Raw genomic sequence first — 10,054 nt, forward strand, 5'->3', positions numbered from 1 at the left:
GGAACTAATGAGCACTAGAATCAGTGATTAATTGTGGTTTACAGAGCAGGGAGGCTACATTTACACAAAAGCCTCTGCTGGGGAAGCCACGTTAGAATGGGCACCAGGGCAGTCCTCTCAAGGAAGTGACATTTCAGCAAGAATGGACGACAAGAAGGAGCTGGCAATGCGAAGACCCTGGAGGAGAGTATCTCAAGGGAAACTCCCTAGAAAGAGAATCTTTGAGAAACACAAAGTGGGGCTGGACAGGTTGGAGTATAATGGAAGAGTCAGAGAATGTATGAAATGAAATCAGAGGCCAGGGTGCCATCATGCAGGATCTTGGAGGCCATGGTAGAGAGGTTTTCTCCTGTTTGTTATGGAAAACCAGTGGAGAATTTTAAGTGAGGGTCTGGTATGATTTCGGAGAAGGCAATGGCACCCCACTCCAGTACTCTTGCCTGGAAAATCCCATGGACGGAGGAGCCTGGTAGGCTCTAGTCCATGGGGTTGCTAAGAGTCAGACATGACTGAGCGACTTCACTTTCACTTTTCACTTTCATGCATTGGAGAAGGAAATGGCAACCCACTCCAGTGTTCTTGCCTGGAGAATCCCAGGGGGGTTCTGGTGGGCTGCCGTCTATGGGGTCACACAGAGTCGGACACGACTGAAGCGACTAAGCAGCAGCAGCAGCAGGTATGATTTACTTTTTCCGATCCACCTGACTGCTGGGTAGGAAATTGGTTGCAGTGGGCATGGATGAAGGCAAGGAGAGCGAGAGATGGGGAGCTGGCGACCACAGGGCTGACCAAGCCCAGACGTGGGGTGGGAGGGAGGAGAGGACAAAGCCCAGTCCTCACTTTCGTGCTTATAAAGCCAAATGGAAAGGCCGTGGGTTTCAATGGAGCCGTCAAGCGTTCTGTTTTAGACAATGTGACAATGGCTGGAGACACATGCTTAGGAAACGTAAACGAGCAGACATAGTGGGGAAGTCGTCATCAGCAAAATGCCAATTAAAATCTTGGCACCAAACAAAATCATCTAGGAGGGCAGAATCCAGGACCCAAATCCAGGGGTCATCCAAGGTCCACAGACACGCGAAAGTGAAAGTCGCCCAGGCGTGTCCGGCTCTTGTGACCCCAGGGACTATACAGCCCATGGAATTCTCCAGGCAAGAGTACTGAAGTGGGTAGCCTTTCCCTTCTCCAGGGGATCTTCCCAACCCAGGGACCGAACCCAGGTCTCCCGCATTGTAAGGCGATTCTTTACCAGCTGAGCCTCCAGGAGTCTTACCTGGAGCCACCTGGATCTCTCCCGCCTGGATCCTATCCTAGATGTCCTTCCCAGGGACGCCACCATTTCTCTGCTCCTTATTTTAGTAAAGTTTCTTGAAGGTGTATTTATAGCTCCTGACTCCCCCTTTTACACCTCCGTCTCTCTTCTCAACCCACCCCGATCAGGCTGAAGTATTTATGTTTTAGAATTTAGTGAAAACCATTCCATTTATAACAGGGCAAGTGGTTCCTGGATATGAAAAAACATATCCCAATTTCCCCATCAAAAGCTTATTCTAAGCCCTGAAACATACATGCTTGCCCTGCCCCAGGGCCTTTGCTCTTACCATTCTCTCTTTCTGGAACATTCTCTACCCCAGATAATGGCCTCTTTCTCTCTCTCTCCCTTATGTTTTTGCTTAAATGGCATCTTCTCAGTGAGGTCTCCATTCCCCCTTTTAATTTTTCTCCATGTGTTCTATTCATTCATTGATTCGTTGTTTCACTGATCATCCTAGGGGTTTCTGTCCTGCATATTTCTGTATTCCCAGCACCTTGAACAGTGCCGGCACATAGTGGGCACTCAAAAAATATCTGTTGAATGATTAACGGAATGAACAAATGGACCGGATCAGGAGGGGGACACTGGCCTTCAGGGAACACACCGGACTTCGATAACAACTCTAGGAGATTTCATCCTGGACATTCCTCAGTAGGAGTCTTGGGGAAGGTCAAAAGGTGAAAGTCCCGATTGTTCTCAGCTGTGCTTTTACCAGCTTCACCATTTTACCCCAGCCCCTTGAAGTCCCCAGGGCCCGGTCCACCGCCCTTCCTTGACATTCCTCAGCTCTGAAGTCCCCACCCCCTTTCAACACCCGGAGAGTTCTTTCTGCAGATGGAATGAACTGAATCATATTTTCCATGTTAGTAACAGGGCCCAAGAATGCTGATGACTCAGAAGACCAAGAGCGCCCCGCTAGGGCCGCGGAATGCGGCTCTCCAAACAGCCACCAGGGAGCGCCGTTCCTCCACGGAGTCGGGCGCTGGCCGCTCTCCAAGCCGCTGAATAGAGAGCAGCCAGGAGGCTTTTGCCCGTTTGTAGCCTTGGGTGTGCCACGCGGATGTCTAGGCGAGCTCTGGCAGCTGGTGGGAGAGCTTGCTCTGCTGCCTGAAAAGAAGTTGATGGCACAGGTCCTTTCTTGCCTTTAATTATAGACAAGCGTTCAGACCCAGACTTGGGCAGTTTTCTGGCTGTATGACCCTAACCATGCCACTTCACGTTTGGGAACCTGGGTTGCCTCCTTCCTAAACTACTGATAACCATGGGATCCCGTGGCTGTGAGGATACAGGGTGATACACTTTACAGGTGTCAAGGATTGAATCTGAAACAGGAGATGGTGACCTGATCAGAGGTTATTACCTTGGCAATTGACGCAGCAATGATTCTCAAGGCCTGTTCCAGGGACCAGCGGCACCTAGAGAGTTGCTGCCCCCCCCCAGACCTTTTGATGAAATTATGGGGCGGGCCTTTGAATGTTCAATAAAGCTTCTCGGTGATTCTGATGGTGCTCAAGTTGGTTCAGGGAGGTAAAGAGATTTCCCCTAAACCACATTTGTTTGAAAAGTGGAGCTGAAATTGAATTTCAGCTATATATATATATATATATCGTCTTACTGACTGCAAAGCTTGGGGTGTGTATGTGTGCATGCATTTATGCATCGCATGAGATGCTGAAATTCACAACCACCCTTTGGAGTTCCCTTTCAGGATAGTTTAAAGCTTTTTATTCTCAAAGCTGACTGTACATTAGAATCAGCTGGAGTTTTTTTTTTTTTTTTCTCTTTTTTGGCTGCCCAGTGTGGCATATGGGATCCTAGTGGCCAACCAGAGATCACCCAGTGCCCCCTGCCTTTGAAGCACAGAATCCTGACCACCAGGGAAGTCCCTGGAGATCTTTAAAAACTGTCTCAATGTCTGGTCCTCTCCCAGACCAATTAATCCAGAATTTCCTGAAGCATCTGTGCTTTTACAAGCTCCTCAGGTAATCCTGACACCCAATGAGGATTGAAATCCCCAGCCAAGAAGCACCTGACTTGCTATTTATTAATAAAGCCTCCAGCTTTGGGTAAATAGGAAAGTGCTGGAGTCAGAAGGAGGCCAGGGGTCAGAGCCTGGTTCCTTCATCTGTAGAATCAGAATTGAGATGCAGGCTTCTCCTGGGTTGTGTGTGGAAGAGACTAGAGAAACTCCAGAAAGCTCCTGGCCTGGGCCTTGGCTGGGGGAAGAATTGGTAAAAAGACAGCAAACAGTTACGTGCTGGCTGCATGCCAAGCTCTGCGCACACCCCCTGACAAGCCCCCATCACCTAATCCTCACCAGGACCCCCATTTCATAGCTGAAGACCCCATCCCTGGGTCTGGCCACCTCCGGGTCTGTCACAGAGCCAGGACTCCCCGGCCCTGGACTGAAAAGCAGGCTGGGACTGGGGTGGGGCAAGGAGGCATCCAGAAGGCAGCATTTAAGGAGGCGCTGACACTCAGGGTCATGCGAGCATTGAGCGGATGCCTGAGAGCAAGTGCCTCCTTAAATGTGGGGCCCTGGGCCTCGCTGGACTCCCTGGGGTCCCAGCCCGGCTCCAGAGGCCGCCTTCTGAAGTCGCTAGGGTGGATCTCACTCAGAATGAAGGACGGGTGTCCTGGCCAGGCCAGGCAAAGGCAGCCTTGCTAAATAAAAAGCCTACGTTTTGTTACCATAACAGAATTTTCCTCCCCTTAAGCAGAAAACAAATTAATATATAAAAGGCAGAATGCACAACAGGAAGATACTTTAATAATTAATAAGTGATGCATGGTGGGCTCCACAGTGTCGCACTGTTAGAAATTTACATCTGGGGCCTGTAAGGCAGACTTTTCAAAGTCTGCATTATACTGTCCTTAGAATGAATGAACACATGAACAAATAAAGGCACAGTTTACTAAGCACCTAGCAGTGAGCTTCAGGGGACGGAGAACAAAGGGATTCCACAGCTGATGTCTCTACTCAAGAAACTGAGAGCCTCTGGGGAGAAAAGCACCGTAACTCAGACTCACATGCAGGTTGCGTAGCTGGAGAAACAAAGTAGTGGATCCTCCTTCTAAAGATCTTTACTTTTTAAAGATTTATTTATTTATCGGCTATGCTGGGTCTTCCTTGCTGAGGTCGAACCAATCACCACTGGCCAATGACTTAGTCAGTCATGACTGTGTGATCAAGCCTCCATAAAACCCCCAGAGGACAGCTCTGTAGTCCTTTCTCAGACAGCTTCCATGTAGGGAACCAGAAGGCTTCCACGTGCCATTGTGCGAGGTCCCGCACCCCTCAAGGACAGAGGCTTCCTTGTTTGGGACCTGGCTCCTTGTCTCTCTTCATCTGGCTGTTGATGATGCGTCAGTGCTCATTGGTGTCTGACTCTTTGTGACTTCATGGACCGTAGCCCGCCAGACTCTTCTGTCCATGGGATTCTCCAGGCAAGAATACTGGAGTGGGTTGCCATGCCCTCCTCAAGGGGATCTTCCCAACCCAGGGAGGAAACCCTGGTCTCTTATGTCTCCTGCATTAGCAGGCGGGTTCGGGTTCTTATCACTAGCGCCAAAGAAAAAAAGAAAGGTGGGCATATGTCAGAGGTGACAGCCTGGAAAAGGGAGACTGGATTCTATAATGAATTCATTCTTCCCAGTGTGGTACGCTGAAGAAGCCGAAGTCGAACGGTTCTATGAAGACCTACAAGACCTTTTAGAACTAACACCCCAAAAAGATGTCCTTTTCATTATAGGGGACTGAAATGCAAAAGTAGGAAGTCAAGAAACACCTGGAGTAACAGGCAAATTTGGCCTTGGAATACGCAATGAAGCAGGGCAAAGACTAATAGAGTTTTGCCAAGAAAATGCACTGGTCATAACAAATACCCTCTTCCAACAACACAAGAGAAGACTCTATACATGGACATCACCAGATGGTCAACACCGAAATCAGATTGATTATATTCTTTGCAGCCAAAGATGGAAAAGTTCTATACAGTCAGCAAAAACAAGACCAGGAGCTGACTGTGGCTCAGATCATGAACGCCTTATTGCCAAATTCAGACTTAAATTGAAGAAAGTAGGGAAAACCACTAGACCCTTCAGGTATGACCTAAATCAAATCCCTTATGATTATACAGTGGAAGTGAGAAATAGATTTAAGGCACTAGATCTGATAGATAAAGTGCCTGATGAACTATGGATGGAGGTTCGTGACATTGTACAGGAGACAGGGATCAAGACCATCCCCATGGAAAAGAAATGCAAAAAAGCAAAATGGCTATCTGAGGAGGCCTTACAAATAGCTGTGAAAAGAAGAGAAGCAAAAAGCAAAGGAGAAAAGGAAAGATATAAACATCTGAATGCAGAGTTCCAAAGAATAGCAAGAAGAGATAAGAAAGCCTTCTTCAGCGATCAATGCAAAGAAATACAGGAAAACAACAGAATGGGAAAGACTAGGGGATCTCTTCAAGAAAATCAGAGATACCAAAGGAAAATTTCACACAGATGGGCTCGATAAAGGACAGAAATGGTATGGACCTAACAGAAGCAGAAGATATTAAGAAGAGATGGCAAGAATACACAGAAGAACTGTACAAAATAGATCTTCACGACCAAGATAATCACGGTGGTGTGATCCCTCACCTAGAGCCAGACATCCTGGAATGTGAAGTCAAGTGGGCCTTAGGAAGCATCACTATGAACAAAGCTAGTGGAGGTGATGGAATTCCAGTTGAGCTATTCCAAATCCTGAAAGATGATGCTGTCAAAGTGCTACACTCAATATGCCAGCAAATTTGGAAAACTCAGCAGTGGCCACAGGACTGGAAAAGGTCAGTTTTCATTCCAATTCCAAAGAAAGGCAATGCCAAAGAATGCTCAAACTACCGCACAATTGCACTCATCTCACACACTAGTAAAGTAATGCTCAAAATTCTCCAAGCCAGGCTTCAGCAACATGTGAACCATGAACTTCCTGACGTTCAAGCTGGTTTTAGAAAAGGCAGAGGAACCAGAGATCAAATTGCCAACATCCGCTGGATCATGGAAAAAGCAAGAGAGTTCCAGAAAAACATCTATTTCTGCTTTATTGACTATGCCAAAGCCTTTGACTGTGTGGATCACAATAAACTGTGGAAATTCTTCAAGAGATGGGAATACCAGACCACCTGACCTGCCTCTTGAGAAATTTGTATGCAGGTCAGGAAGCAACAGTTAGAACTGGACATGGAACAACAGACTGGTTCCAAATAGGAAAAGGAGTACATCAAGGCTGTATATTGTCACCCTGCTTATTTAACTTATATGCAGAGTACATCATGAGAAACGATGGACTGGAAGAAGCACAAGCTGGAATCCAGATTGCCAGAAGAAATGCCAATAACCTCAGATATGCAGATGACACCACCCTTATGGCAGAAAGTGAAGAGGAACTCAAAAGCCTCTTGATGAAAGTGAAAGAGGAGAGTGAAAAAGTTGGCTTAAAGCTCAACATTCAGAAAATGAACATCATGTCATCTTGTCCCATCACTTCATGGGCAACAGATGGGGAAACAGTGGAAACAGTGTCAGACTTTATTTTGGGGGGCTCCTAAATCACTGCAGATGGTGACTGCAGCCATGAAATTAAAAGACGCTTACTCCTTGGAAGGAAAGTTATGACCAACCTAGATAGCATATTTAAAAGCAGAGACATTACTTTGCCAACAAAGATCTGTCTAGTCAAGGCTATGGTTTTTCCAGTGGTCATGTATGGATGTGAGAGTTGGACTGTAAAGAAGGCTGAGCGCCAAAGAATTGATGCTTTTGAACTGTGGTTTTGGAGAAGACTCTTGAGAGTCCCTTGGACTGCAAGGAGATCCAACCAGTCCATTCTAAAGGAGATCAGCCCTGGGATTTCTTTGGAAGGAATGATGCTAAAGCTGAAACTCCAGTACTTTGGCCACCTTATGCGAAGCGTTGACTCATTGGAAAAGACTAATGCTGGAAGGGATTGAGGGCAGGAGGAGAAGGGGACGACAGAGGATGAGATGGCAGGATGGCATCACTGACTCGATGGATGTGAGTCTGAGTGAAGTCCGGGAGTTGGTGATGGACAGGGAGGCCTGGCGTGCTTCGATTCATGGGGTTGCAAAGAGTTGGACACGACTGAGCGACTGATCTGATCTGATCTGATCTGAGTGTGGTAAGCACTACAGAGAAACGGAAAAGGAGTCAAGAGAGATTCAAACTGGAAAAGGGGGGACTAATTTAGCTGGAGGTGGCCACAGTGGGCCTTTGGGGGAAAATTCCGTGGAAGTGGAGAAGCAGATAAGTCCGTGCTGATCAGGCTCAGAGGAAGGCAAAGCAGGGCCTCGTGCAGAGGAAAGTGCCAGAAGGCCACGGGGAAGGAAGCAGCAGGAGCTCGGTTTTAGGAACTAACAGTAAAAGTAGCCCCACTGAGGCACAGGGAAGAGTGCGAGAGGACAGCCCGGCTCGTAGCAGTAGCCTGAGGTTCATGGGCCTGAGATGGCCCTGGCGTGGCCATGCGAATTTTGGGCTGTTGCATGGTTTTTTTTTTCATTAGTTATATATTTATTTTTGTAATGATTGAAATTTTTGTATGATTTTTTTTTTCTGTTTATTTATTTTACTTTGCAATATTGTATTGGTTTTGCCATACATTGACTTGAATCCGCCATGGGTGTACATGTGTTCCCCATCCTGAACCCCCCTCCCACCTCCCTCCCTCATGTTTTTTAAAAGTGGACTAAGTTGTGAGGTTTTTTTTAAAGTGTTCTCCAGAAAAATCTAGACTTCAGATTTTTTAAAAAAATCATAAGATCTGGCCATACTGGGCTCACGTTTCTGAGTAGTAGCTAACAGCTGGAGCTAAAGAGCACTGGAGGTGGTTTTAACTTCTGAAGTTGAAACTGAGTTGCTTGTTGGCCTTAAAATGTTATGTGTTGTGTTCACTCGCTCATTCATGTCCAACTCTTTGGGACCCTAGCCCACCAGGCTCCTCTGTCCATGGAATTTTCCAGGCAAGAATACTGGAATAGGTTGCCATTTCCTACTCCAAGGCATCTTCCAAACCCAGGGATCAAACCTATGTCTCTTGGGCCTCCTGCATTGGCAGGCAGATTTTCATGCTTTCTTCCAGTGTTTCTATGGTCTATTTGTTTTTAACCATTACATCTTTGATAGCCAAAGAATAAGGCATGAATCCAGCACCGTTCTTTTCCAAACAGCTACTGTTTCAAGGATTATTTACTGAATTAGACATCTTTTCCCCCTGATTTAATGCATCACTTCTGTTATGAGAATTCCATACATACTTGGGTCTATTTGTGGCTCAATTCTTTTATACTTTCTTTTACGTCCTTTGTAGCGGTAAAGAATCCACCTGCCAAGCCAGGAGACTCAGGTTCAATCCCTGGCCTGGGAAATCCCATGGACAGAGAAGCCTGATGGGCTACAGTCTATCAGGTGGCAAAGAGTCGGACATGACGTAATGACTAAACAACAAACAAAGTTTCTTTCTTTTTTTTTTTTTACAGTTCAATAGCTTTTAATATATGCACAGAGATGTACAACATTGATTTGAGAACATTTTCATTAACCCAGAAAGAAATGCTGTTGTCACTTCCAAATTCTCTTATCTTCCAACCCTGCTGCTGCTGCTGCTAAGTCGCTTCAGTCGTGTCTGACTCTGTGCAACCCCATAGCCGGCAGACCACCAGGCTCTGCCGTCCCTGGGATTCTCCAGGCAAGAACGCTGGAGGGGGTTGCCATTTCCTTCTCCACAAACAAAGTTTCATAGTTTTCTTCTTAAAGGTTAGGTGCCTATCAACTTAATTGGTTTTATTGTTATTGTTAACTAGATTTTAAAATTCATATGTATGTATATTTTTTGTTGTATAAGAATATGAGTAACAGAGAAGAGTATGTTAATCATTTATACTGCTAGTTTTTAAAAAATTATATTTATTTCTAATAGTTTTTCAGTTTAGTGTTTTGGCTTTTATGTTCCCTTTTTTTTTATGTTTGCTTTTCATATTTTACAAGTAATATGATACCATTATTAAAGAATCAAACCATGTCACCAACAACAACAACAAAGAAAATTAGGTTCTGGATTCCTAGGCTGGGTCTTGTAGACAGTGTCAAGAATTTTGGAAGAGGAATTTCCTTGGTGATCCAGTGCTAAGACTCCGTGCTCCCAGTGCTGGCAGCCAGGTTCCATCTCTGGTCAGGGAACTAGATCTCACACGCTGCAATGAAGAATTCCTATGTTGAAACTAGAGATCCCAGGTGCCATAACAAAGATCAAAGATCTTGCATGCTGTGACTAAGACCCAGCACAGGAAATAATTTTTTTTTTTTTTAAGAATTTTGGTTCTCACTTCAGCAGCACATATACTAAAATTGGAATGATACAGAGAAGAGTACCATGGCGCCTGCACGAGGGTGACACACGAGTTCGTGAAGTGTCCCATATTTTATGGAAGCTCCCCAGATATCCATGACAGATGCAGGGATAAAGAAGTCGTGGTACAGATACACGATGGAATATTACTCAGCCATAAAAAGGGACACATTTGAGTCAGTCCTAATGAGGTGGATGAACCTAGAACCTATTATACAGAGTGAAGTAAGTCCAAAAGAGAAAGATTAATATCATATTCTAACACATATATACAGAATCTAGAAAAATGGTACTGAAGAATTTACTTACGGGGCAGCAATGGAGAAACAGAC

At 45.6% G+C, this 10,054-nt stretch overlaps 1 non-coding gene across 1 annotated transcript; it reads left to right on the forward strand.

Annotated features, from left to right (window-relative positions):
- The first annotated feature begins 9,691 nt into the window (after positions 1-9,691).
- Positions 9,692-9,798, forward strand: LOC112578990. Its single transcript, XR_003103426.1, has one exon. It is a non-coding gene; the product is annotated as a U6 spliceosomal RNA (small nuclear RNA).
- The last annotated feature ends 256 nt before the right edge of the window (positions 9,799-10,054 follow it).

This window comes from Bubalus bubalis, chromosome 14, assembly GCF_019923935.1.
Source record: "Bubalus bubalis isolate 160015118507 breed Murrah chromosome 14, NDDB_SH_1, whole genome shotgun sequence".
Lineage (NCBI taxonomy): Eukaryota > Metazoa > Chordata > Mammalia > Artiodactyla > Bovidae > Bubalus > Bubalus bubalis.